The 13,230-nt window shown below is 41.1% G+C and overlaps 1 pseudogene; it reads left to right on the top strand.

Moving 5' to 3' along the window:
• LOC144615591 (18S ribosomal RNA) lies at positions 1-520 on the top strand (annotated as a pseudogene; the record flags this gene model as incomplete).
• Between the last annotated feature and the right edge of the window lie 12,710 nt (positions 521-13,230).

Genomic DNA, 13,230 nt, shown 5'->3' with positions numbered 1-13,230 from the left:
ATGCTTAGCCCTAAACCTAGATAGTTAGCTCAAACAAAACTATCCGCCAGAGAACTACTAGCAACAGCTTAAAACTCAAAGGACTTGGCGGTGCTTTATATCCCTCTAGAGGAGCCTGTTCTATAATCGATAAACCCCGATAAACCTCACCATCTCTTGCTAATTCAGCCTATATACCGCCATCTTCAGCAAACCCTAAAAAGGAAGAAAAGTAAGCACAAGTATCTTGACACAAAAAAGTTAGGTCAAGGTGTAGCCCATGAGATGGGAAGCAATGGGCTACATTTTCTACAACTAGAACATCCACGAAAATCCTTATGAAATTAAGAATTCAAGGAGGATTTAGTAGTAAATTTGAGAATAGAGAGCTCAATTGAATTGGGCCATGAAGCACGCACACACCGCCCGTCACCCTCCTCAAGTGGTCAAACCCTGAAGAAACCTATTCAAACCATTACATCCACAAGAGGAGACAAGTCGTAACAAGGTAAGCATACTGGAAAGTGTGCTTGGATGACAAGATGTAGCTTAAACAAAGCATCTGGCTTACACCCAGAAGATTTCATATTAAACTGACCATCTTGAGCCAAAGCTAGCCCAATCATCTACAAACGCAATTAACATCAGAAAGTAAAATAAAACATTTAGTTGCCCCATAAAAGTATAGGAGATAGAAATTTAACTTGGCGCTATAGAGAAAGTACCGCAAGGGAAAGATGAAAGAAAAAACTAAAAGCACTATACAGCAAAGATTACCCCTTGTACCTTTTGCATAATGAATTAGCTAGAATAACCTAACAAAGAGAACTTCAGCTAGGCCCCCCGAAACCAGACGAGCTACCCATGAACAATCTATTACAGGATGAACTCATCTATGTCGCAAAATAGTGAGAAGATTTGTGGGTAGAGGTGAAAAGCCTAACGAGCCTGGTGATAGCTGGTTGCCCAGAACAGAATCTTAGTTCAACTTTAAACTTACCTCAAAACCCTGAAATTCCAATGTAAGTTTAAAATATAGTCTAAAAAGGTACAGCTTTTTAGAATTAGGATACAGCCTTAATTAGAGAGTAAGCATAAACACAAACCATAGTTGGCCTAAAAGCAGCCACCAATTAAGAAAGCGTTCAAGCTCAACAATCAGAACATCTCAATGTCAAAAAACGCAACCAACTCCTAATTTAAAACTGGGCTAATCTATTTAATAATAGAAGCAATAATGCTAATATGAGTAACAAGAAATATTTCTCCCGTGCATAAGCTTATATCAGAACGGATAACCACTGATAGTTAACAACAAGATAAATACAACCTAACTACAAGCAAACATATCAAGCTAATTGTTAACCCAACACAGGCATGCAACTCAAGGAAAGATTAAAAGAAGTAAAAGGAACTCGGCAAACACAAGCCCCGCCTGTTTACCAAAAACATCACCTCTAGCATTTCCAGTATTAGAGGCACTGCCTGCCCAGTGACATCAGTTAAACGGCCGCGGTATCCTGACCGTGCAAAGGTAGCATAATCATTTGTTCCTTAAATAGGGACTTGTATGAATGGCCACACGAGGGCTTTACTGTCTCTTACTTCCAATCCGTGAAATTGACCTTCCCGTGAAGAGGCGGGAATATGACAATAAGACGAGAAGACCCTATGGAGCTTTAATTAACCGACCCAAAGAGATCTTGATAATCAACCGACAGGGATAACATACCTCTACCATGGGCCGACAATTTAGGTTGGGGTGACCTCGGAGAATAAAACAACCTCCGAGTGATTTAAATCTAGACTAACTAGTCGAAAGTACTACATCACTTATTGATCCAAAAACTTGATCAACGGAACAAGTTACCCTAGGGATAACAGCGCAATCCTATTTTAGAGTCCATATCGACAATAGGGTTTACGACCTCGATGTTGGATCAGGACATCCCGATGGTGCAGCAGCTATCAAAGGTTCGTTTGTTCAACGATTAAAGTCCTACGTGATCTGAGTTCAGACCGGAGTAATCCAGGTCGGTTTCTATCTATTAAATAATTTCTCCCAGTACGAAAGGACAAGAGAAATAGGGCCCACTTTGCTAAAGCGCCTTTAACCAAATAGATGATATAATCTCAATCTAGACAGTTTATCCAAACATATCACCCGTAGAGCTCGGGTTTGTTAGGGTGGCAGAGCCCGGCAATTGCATAAAACTTAAGCTTTTATCATCAGAGGTTCAACTCCTCTCCCTAACAACATGTTCATAGTCAACATCCTCTCACTAACTATCCCTATTCTCCTCGCCGTAGCCTTCCTAACCCTAGTTGAACGTAAAGTACTGGGTTACATACAACTCCGCAAAGGACCAAACGTCGTAGGACCATACGGCCTACTCCAACCCATTGCAGACGCCATGAAACTCTTCACTAAAGAGCCCCTCCGACCCCTCACATCTTCCACATTCATATTCATTATAGCACCCATCCTAGCCCTTACACTAGCCCTAACTATATGAATCCCGCTGCCCATACCATACCCACTCATTAACATAAACCTAGGAGTACTATTTATACTAGCCATATCCAGCCTGGCCGTCTACTCCATTCTATGATCCGGATGGGCCTCAAACTCAAAATACGCCCTAATTGGAGCCCTACGAGCTGTAGCCCAAACAATCTCATATGAAGTCACACTAGCCATCATCCTCTTATCAGTACTACTAATAAACGGATCCTTCACATTAGCCACACTAATTACCACTCAAGAATTTATCTGACTTGTTATCCCTGCATGACCCCTGGCCATAATATGATTCATTTCTACACTAGCAGAAACCAACCGAGCCCCGTTTGACCTCACAGAGGGGGAATCAGAACTCGTTTCCGGATTTAACGTAGAATACGCAGCAGGTCCCTTTGCCCTGTTTTTTCTAGCAGAATACGCCAACATCATCATAATAAATATCCTCACAACAATCCTATTCTTCGGAGCATTTCACAGCCCCTATATACCAGAACTATATACCACCAACTTCACTATAAAAACCCTGATTCTAACAACCACCTTCCTATGAATCCGAGCATCTTACCCACGATTCCGATACGACCAATTAATACACCTCCTATGAAAAAGCTTTCTACCCCTTACCCTAGCCTTATGCATATGACACGTCTCCCTGCCCATCATCACAGCAAGCATTCCGCCTCAAACATAAGAAATATGTCTGACAAAAGAGTTACTTTGATAGAGTAAAACATAGAGGTCCAAATCCTCTTATTTCTAGAATTATAGGAATCGAACCTAATCCTAAGAATCCAAAAATCTTCGTGCTACCAGTACTACACCACATTCTAAAGTAAGGTCAGCTAAATAAGCTATCGGGCCCATACCCCGAAAATGTTGGTTTATACCCTTCCCATACTAATCAAACCCCCTATTCTTATTATCATTATATCAACCGTTATCTCAGGAACTATAATCGTAATAACAGCATCCCATTGACTTATGGTCTGAATCGGCTTCGAAATAAACCTATTGGCCATCATTCCCATCCTCATAAAAAAATATAACCCACGAACCACAGAAGCAGCCACAAAATACTTCCTAACACAAGCAACCGCTTCAATACTCCTAATAATAGGAATCATCATCAACCTACTGCACTCAGGACAATGAACTGTATCAAAAGATCTCAACCCCATAGCATCTACTGTAATAACAACCGCCCTAGCAATAAAACTAGGACTAGCCCCATTCCACTTCTGAGTGCCCGAAGTCACACAGGGAATCTCCATATCCTCAGGCTTAGTCCTACTCACATGACAAAAAATCGCCCCACTATCAATCCTATACCAAATCTCACCCACCATTAACCCCAACCTACTCTTAACAATAGCCATTATATCAGTTATAGTCGGAGGCTGAGGAGGACTTAACCAAACCCAGCTACGAAAAATCATAGCATACTCCTCAATTGCCCACATAGGCTGGATAGCAGCCATCATAATATATAGCCCCACAATAATAATTTTAAACCTGACCATCTACATTATTATAACACTAACCACCTTCATACTATTCATATATAACTCCACCACAACAACATCATCCCTATCACAGACATGAAATAAAGCACCTCTAATCACTTCATTTATCCTAGTACTAATAATATCTCTAGGCGGCCTCCCTCCACTCTCCGGCTTCATCCCAAAATGGATAATCATTCAAGAACTAACTAAAAACGAAATAATTATAATACCCACACTGCTGGCTATAACCGCCCTACTTAACCTGTACTTCTATATACGACTAACATATGCTACTACACTAACTATATTTCCCTCAAACAACTGCATAAAGATAAAATGACGATTCGAATGCACAAAAAAAATAATCTTCTTACCCCCCTTAATTGTAATATCTACCATACTGCTACCACTCGCACCAATACTATCCATCCTAGATTAGAAGTTTAGGTTAAATTAGACCAAGAGCCTTCAAAGCTCTAAGTAAGCCCTAGCAGACTTAACTTCTGCATACCAACTAACCCTTAAGGACTGCAAGAGTCTATCTCACATCAATTGATTGCAAATCAAACACTTTAATTAAGCTAAGCCCTTACTAGATTGGTGGGCCCCAACCCCACGAAATTTTAGTTAACAGCTAAATACCCTAATCAACTGGCTTCAATCTACTTCTCCCGCCGTCTGGAAAAAAAAGGCGGGAGAAGCCCCGGCAGCCTCAAGCTGCTTCTTTGAATTTGCAATTCAATATGACACTCACTGCAGGACTTGGTAAAAAGAGGACTGAACCTCTGTCTTTAGATTTACAGTCTAATGCTTACTCAGCCATTTTACCTATGTTCATAAACCGCTGACTATTTTCAACCAATCACAAAGATATTGGAACTCTCTACCTTCTATTTGGCGCCTGGGCTGGTATGGTGGGGACTGCTCTCAGTCTCTTAATCCGAGCTGAGCTAGGTCAACCTGGCACACTATTAGGGGACGACCAGATTTATAATGTAGTCGTCACCGCCCATGCTTTTGTAATAATCTTCTTCATAGTGATGCCTATCATGATTGGAGGATTCGGAAACTGATTAGTCCCATTAATGATTGGGGCTCCCGACATAGCATTCCCTCGAATGAATAATATGAGCTTCTGACTCCTCCCTCCATCTTTCCTACTTTTGCTCGCATCATCTATGGTAGAGGCTGGAGCAGGGACTGGGTGGACAGTATACCCACCTCTAGCCGGTAACCTAGCTCATGCAGGAGCATCCGTAGATCTAACTATTTTTTCACTGCACCTGGCAGGTGTCTCCTCAATCTTAGGTGCTATTAATTTTATTACTACTATTATCAATATAAAACCCCCTGCTATATCCCAATATCAAACACCCCTGTTTGTCTGATCGGTTTTAATCACTGCTGTATTACTACTTCTATCACTGCCAGTTTTAGCAGCAGGCATCACTATACTACTGACAGATCGAAATCTAAACACCACATTTTTTGACCCCGCCGGAGGAGGGGATCCTATCTTATATCAACACCTATTCTGATTTTTCGGTCACCCAGAAGTCTACATTTTAATTTTACCCGGGTTTGGAATAATTTCACATATTGTCACCTATTACTCAGGTAAAAAGGAACCTTTTGGCTATATGGGAATGGTTTGAGCTATAATATCAATTGGCTTTCTGGGCTTTATTGTATGAGCCCATCACATGTTCACTGTAGGGATAGACGTGGACACACGAGCATACTTTACATCAGCTACTATAATTATTGCTATTCCCACTGGGGTAAAAGTATTTAGCTGACTGGCTACTCTTCATGGGGGTAATATCAAATGGTCCCCCGCCATGCTATGAGCCCTGGGATTCATTTTCCTATTTACCGTAGGGGGCTTAACAGGAATTGTACTGGCAAATTCCTCATTAGATATTGTCCTTCACGACACATACTACGTAGTAGCCCACTTCCACTACGTATTGTCAATAGGAGCAGTATTTGCTATCATAGGGGGTTTCGTTCATTGATTCCCCCTATTCTCAGGATACACTCTTGATGACACTTGGGCAAAAATTCATTTTACGATTATGTTTGTAGGCGTCAATATAACGTTTTTCCCTCAGCATTTTCTAGGCCTGTCCGGAATGCCCCGACGTTATTCTGACTATCCAGACGCATACACAACTTGAAACACAGTCTCATCAATAGGCTCTTTTATTTCACTAACAGCAGTAATACTAATAGTTTTTATAGTGTGAGAAGCTTTTGCATCAAAGCGAGAAGTGGCTACAGTGGAACTAACCACAACTAACCTTGAATGGCTACATGGATGCCCTCCTCCGTATCACACATTTGAAGAGCCAACCTATGTGCTGCTAAAATAAGAAAGGAAGGAATCGAACCCCCTCAGACTGGTTTCAAGCCAATACCATAACCACTATGTCTTTCTCAATCAAGAAGTATTAGTAAAACAATTACATAACTTTGTCAAGGTTAAATTATAGGTTTAAGCCCTATGTACTTCCATGGCATACCCCTTTCAACTAGGTCTCCAAGACGCTACATCTCCCATTATAGAAGAACTCTTACACTTCCATGATCACACACTAATAATTGTATTCCTAATCAGCTCCCTAGTTCTATATATCATCTCACTAATACTGACAACCAAACTCACGCACACAAGCACAATAGATGCCCAAGAAGTAGAAACCGTCTGAACTATCCTACCGGCTATTATCTTAATTCTCATTGCCCTGCCCTCCCTGCGAATTCTCTATATAATAGATGAGATTAATGACCCCTCTCTTACTGTAAAGACCATAGGACATCAATGATATTGAAGCTATGAATACACTGACTATGAAGACCTAAGCTTTGACTCCTACATGATCCCCACTCAAGAGCTAAAACCCGGAGAACTACGACTATTAGAAGTTGATAACCGAGCAGTGCTGCCAATAGAGATGACCATTCGCATGTTAATCTCATCAGAAGACGTATTACACTCATGAGCCGTCCCATCCCTGGGCCTAAAAACTGACGCCATTCCAGGCCGACTAAACCAAACAACCCTAATGGGCACACGACCTGGACTATATTATGGTCAATGCTCAGAAATCTGTGGCTCAAACCATAGTTTTATACCCATTGTCCTTGAATTAGTCCCACTATCGTACTTTGAAAAATGATCCGCGTCTGTACTGTAAATTCATTAAGAAGCTAAACTAGCGTTAACCTTTTAAGTTAAAAACTGGGAGTTTAAATCTCCCCTTAATGACATGCCACAGTTAGATACATCAACCTGATTTATTACTATTGTTTCAATAATTATAACACTATTTATTATATTTCAACTAAAAATCTCAAAACACCTGTATCCATCAAGCCCAGAGCCCAAATCTATAGCTGCACTAAAACAACTTAATCCTTGAGAAAAAAAATGAACGAAAATCTATTCACCTCTTTCACTACCCCAACAATAATAGGACTGCCCATTGTCATACTAATTATTATATTCCCCAGTATTCTATTCCCCTCGCCCAGTCGACTAATTAACAATCGTCTAATCTCACTCCAACAGTGATTAGTACAATTAACATCAAAACAAATACTAGCCATTCACAACCACAAAGGGCAAACTTGGGCTCTAATACTCATATCTCTCATTCTATTCATTGGATCAACAAACCTGTTGGGCCTACTGCCCCACTCATTTACCCCAACTACCCAATTATCAATAAACTTAGGAATAGCTATTCCCCTATGAGCCGGCACCGTAATTACTGGGTTTCGCCACAAAACTAAAGCATCCCTAGCCCACTTTCTACCACAAGGGACACCGATCCCCCTGATCCCCATGCTTGTAGTTATTGAAACTATTAGCCTTTTCATCCAACCCGTGGCTCTGGCCGTACGACTTACAGCCAACATTACTGCGGGCCACTTATTAATGCACTTAATCGGAGGAGCTGCTCTGGCCCTAATAAACATTAGTACCTCTATTGCTCTAATTACCTTTATTATCCTTATCCTACTGACAGTCCTTGAATTCGCTGTAGCCCTAATCCAAGCTTATGTCTTTACCCTACTTGTAAGCCTGTATTTACATGACAACACTTAATGACCCATCAAACCCACGCATATCACATAGTTAACCCCAGTCCATGGCCACTTACGGGAGCCCTTTCGGCCCTACTGATAACTTCAGGCCTGGCTATATGATTCCACTATAACTCAACACTGCTACTAACTCTAGGAATAACCACCAATCTGCTGACTATATATCAATGGTGACGTGATATTATCCGGGAAAGCACATTTCAAGGTCACCACACACCCATCGTTCAAAAGGGTCTCCGCTACGGAATAATTCTTTTTATCATCTCGGAAGTATTCTTCTTCGCAGGCTTTTTCTGGGCCTTCTATCACTCGAGTCTGGCCCCAACTCCCGAATTAGGAGGATGCTGGCCACCAACAGGTATTATTCCCCTAAACCCCCTAGAAGTTCCACTACTCAACACCTCCGTACTTTTAGCTTCCGGAGTGTCAATCACTTGAGCTCACCATAGTTTAATGGAAGGGAGTCGAAAACACATACTCCAGGCACTATTTATTACAATCTCCCTGGGAGTCTACTTCACTCTCCTCCAAGCCTCCGAATATTACGAAACACCGTTTACAATCTCAGATGGAGTCTACGGATCCACCTTCTTCATAGCTACAGGATTCCACGGATTACACGTAATTATCGGCTCTACTTTCCTAATTGTATGCTTCTTGCGCCAACTAAAATATCACTTCACATCGAGCCACCACTTTGGATTTGAAGCCGCTGCCTGATATTGGCACTTCGTAGACGTGGTTTGACTGTTCCTATACGTTTCTATTTATTGATGAGGATCCTATTCCCTTAGTATTAACAAGTACAGTTGACTTCCAATCAACCAGTTTCGGTATAGTCCGAAGGGGAATAATAAACGTAATACTCGCCCTGCTCACTAATACACTTCTATCCATGCTACTCGTATTTATTGCATTCTGACTACCCCAACTAAATACCTATGCAGAAAAAGCAAGTCCCTACGAATGTGGATTTGACCCCATAGGATCCGCCCGCCTGCCCTTTTCTATGAAATTTTTCTTAGTAGCCATTACATTCTTGCTATTTGACCTAGAAATTGCACTACTACTTCCCCTTCCTTGAGCCTCACAAACAAATAAACTATCAACCATACTTATCATAGCTCTCCTACTAATCTCTCTATTAGCCGCAAGCCTGGCCTACGAATGAACCCAAAAAGGACTAGAGTGAACTGAATATGATAATTAGTTTAAACTAAAACAAATGATTTCGACTCATTAGATTGTAGCTCACCCTATAATTATCAAATGTCCATAGTCTATGTTAATATATTCCTGGCCTTCATCATATCACTTATGGGACTATTAATGTATCGGTCCCACTTAATATCCTCCCTCCTATGCCTAGAAGGCATAATATTATCCCTATTTGTTATGATAACCATGGCAATTCTAAATAATCATTTTACACTAGCTAGCATGACTCCTATTATCCTGCTAGTATTTGCAGCCTGCGAGGCGGCACTGGGCTTATCCCTACTAGTAATGGTCTCAAATACATATGGTACCGACTATGTACAAAACCTAAATCTCCTACAATGCTAAAAATTATTATCCCCACTATTATACTCATACCAATAACATGACTATCAAAGCCCAATATAATCTGAATTAACTCGACTACCTACAGTCTCCTGATCAGCCTTATTAGCCTCTCCTATTTAAACCAACTAGGCGATAACAGCCTAAACCTCTCATTACTATTCTTCTCAGACTCACTCTCCGCACCTCTACTAGTACTAACAACATGACTCCTGCCACTAATGCTTATGGCTAGTCAATCACACCTGTCAAAAGAGACCTTGGCCCGAAAAAAACTATATATCACAACACTTATCGTTTTGCAACTTCTTTTAATCATAACATTTACCGCTACAGAACTAATTATATTTTACATTCTATTTGAAGCCACACTAATCCCCACCCTTATCATTATTACTCGGTGGGGTAACCAGACGGAGCGACTAAACGCCGGCCTATATTTTTTATTCTACACCCTGCTGGGCTCACTGCCCCTCCTGGTCGCACTACTATATATTCAAAACACAACAGGGACTTTAAATTTCCTAATCATTCAGTACTGAGCCAAACCGATCTCAGCCACCTGATCTAATATCCTTCTCTGACTAGCATGCATAATAGCATTCATAGTAAAAATACCCCTATACGGACTCCACCTGTGACTGCCAAAAGCACATGTTGAAGCCCCCATTGCCGGCTCAATGGTACTTGCTGCCGTACTATTAAAACTAGGGGGATATGGAATGATGCGTATTACAATTCTACTTAACCCCACAACAAACCAAATAGCATACCCCTTCATAATGTTGTCCCTATGAGGAATAGTTATAACAAGTTCTATCTGTCTACGCCAGACAGACCTAAAGTCCTTAATCGCATACTCATCAGTAAGCCACATAGCCCTAGTAATTGTAGCTGTGCTAATCCAAACACCCTGAAGTTACACAGGAGCTACAGCCCTTATAATCGCCCACGGACTAACTTCCTCAATATTATTTTGCCTTGCAAACTCAAACTACGAACGAGTCCACAGCCGAACAATAATCCTAGCACGAGGCCTACAAACCATCCTTCCTCTAATAGCTGCCTGATGACTACTAGCCAGTCTCGCGAACCTAGCTCTGCCTCCTACCATCAACCTAATTGGGGAACTATTTGTAGTAGTAGCCTCCTTCTCATGATCTAACTTAACTATCACTCTCATAGGCACAAATATTATCATCACAGCCTTATATACCCTCTATATACTTATCACAACCCAACGAGGTAAGTACCCACATCATATTAAAAACATTAACCCATCATTTACACGAGAAAACGCCCTAATAGCCCTTCACTTGCTCCCACTCCTCCTCTTATCCCTCAACCCCAAAATCGTACTGGGTCCTATTTATTGTAAATATAGTTTAACAAAAACATTAGATTGTGGATCTAACAATAGAAGTGCAAATCTTCCTATTTACCGAAAAAGTATGCGAGAACTGCTAATTCATGCCCCCACGTATAAAAGCGTGGCTTTTTCAACTTTTATAGGATAGAAGTAATCCATTGGCCTTAGGAGCCAAAAAATTGGTGCAACTCCAAATAAAAGTAATAAACCTATTTACCTCTTTTATACTCACTGCAATATTCATTCTACTCCTACCCATCATTACATCCAACACTCAACTATACAAAAACAACCTGTACCCTCACTATGTAAAAACTACAATCTCTTATGCCTTTACCATCAGCATAATTCCGGCTATAGTATTTATTTCTTCCGGACAGGAAACAATTATCTCAAACTGACACTGATTATCAATCCAAACCCTTAAATTGTCACTAAGTTTTAAACTAGACTATTTCTCAATCATCTTCATCCCTGTAGCACTTTTCGTTACATGATCAATTATAGAGTTCTCAATATGATACATACACACAGACCCCTATATTAACCGATTCTTCAAGTATCTCCTCATATTTCTAATCACCATAATAATCCTAGTAACTGCCAATAACCTATTCCAACTGTTTATTGGCTGAGAGGGGGTAGGAATCATATCCTTCCTGCTAATCGGATGGTGATATGGTCGAGCAGACGCAAACACTGCTGCCCTGCAGGCAATTCTCTACAACCGCATCGGAGACGTGGGGTTTATCACAGCCATAGCATGATTTCTCACCAATATAAATGCATGAGACTTTCAACAAATCTTTATCACCCAGCATGAAAACCTAAATATCCCACTACTAGGGCTTCTCTTAGCAGCCACGGGTAAGTCTGCCCAATTTGGCCTACACCCATGACTACCATCAGCCATAGAGGGTCCAACCCCCGTTTCTGCCCTACTCCACTCAAGTACAATAGTTGTAGCCGGAGTCTTTCTATTAATCCGCTTCTACCCGCTCATAGAACAAAATAAAACCACACAAACCCTTACCCTATGCCTAGGAGCCATCACAACCTTATTCACAGCCATCTGTGCCCTCACACAAAATGACATTAAAAAAATCGTTGCCTTCTCAACTTCAAGCCAATTAGGCCTAATAATCGTTACCATCGGAATCAACCAACCCTACCTTGCATTCCTGCACATCTGTACGCACGCATTTTTCAAAGCAATATTATTCATGTGCTCTGGATCAATTATCCACAGCTTAAATGATGAACAAGACATTCGAAAAATAGGCGGACTATACAAGCCAATACCCTTCACCACCACCTCCCTCATCATCGGAAGTCTCGCATTAACAGGCATACCTTTTCTAACAGGCTTTTACTCCAAGGACCTAATCATCGAGACAGCCAACACGTCGTATACCAACGCCTGAGCCCTATTGGTCACTCTCATCGCTACATCTCTCACAGCCGCCTACAGTACTCGAATCATATTCTTCGCACTCCTAGGACAACCCCGATTTAACTCCCTAAGTCCAATCAATGAAAATAACCCCCACCTTATCAACTCCATCAAACGTCTCTTAATTGGAAGCATTTTTGCAGGATACCTGATCTCCCACAACATTCCCCCGACAACCATCCCACAAATAACTATACCCCACTATCTAAAGCTGACCGCCCTTGCTGCAACCATTACAGGCTTCATCCTAGCATTAGAACTTAACCTCGCGGCTAAAAACTTAAAATTTAAACATCCCTCAGACCTCTTTAAGTTTTCCAACCTCCTAGGGTACTTTCCAATCGTAATACACCGCCTCCCATCAACAATAAGCTTAACTATAAGCCAAAAATCCGCATCGATACTATTAGATATAATCTGGCTAGAAAATGTATTACCAAAATCCATCTCCCACTTCCAAATAAAAATATCAACCATCGTATCTAATCAGAAAGGACTAGTTAAGCTTTACTTCTTATCCTTCATAATCACCTTAGCCCTTAGCTTACTCCTACTTAGTTTCCACGAGTAACCTCTATAATCACCAACACACCAATAAGCAAGGACCAACCAGTAACAACCACCAACCATGTTCCATAACTATACAGTGCTGCAATCCCCATGGCCTCCTCACTAAAAAACCCCGAATCACCCGTATCATAAATCACTCAATCACCTGCACCAT

Source organism: Panthera onca, unplaced genomic scaffold (assembly GCF_046562875.1).
Source record: "Panthera onca isolate mPanOnc1 unplaced genomic scaffold, mPanOnc1 haplotype 2 h2.h2tg000240l_path, whole genome shotgun sequence".
NCBI lineage: Eukaryota > Metazoa > Chordata > Mammalia > Carnivora > Felidae > Panthera > Panthera onca.
The sequence above is the reverse complement of the archived record's forward strand: the minus strand, read 5'-3'. Positions and strand labels throughout refer to the sequence as shown.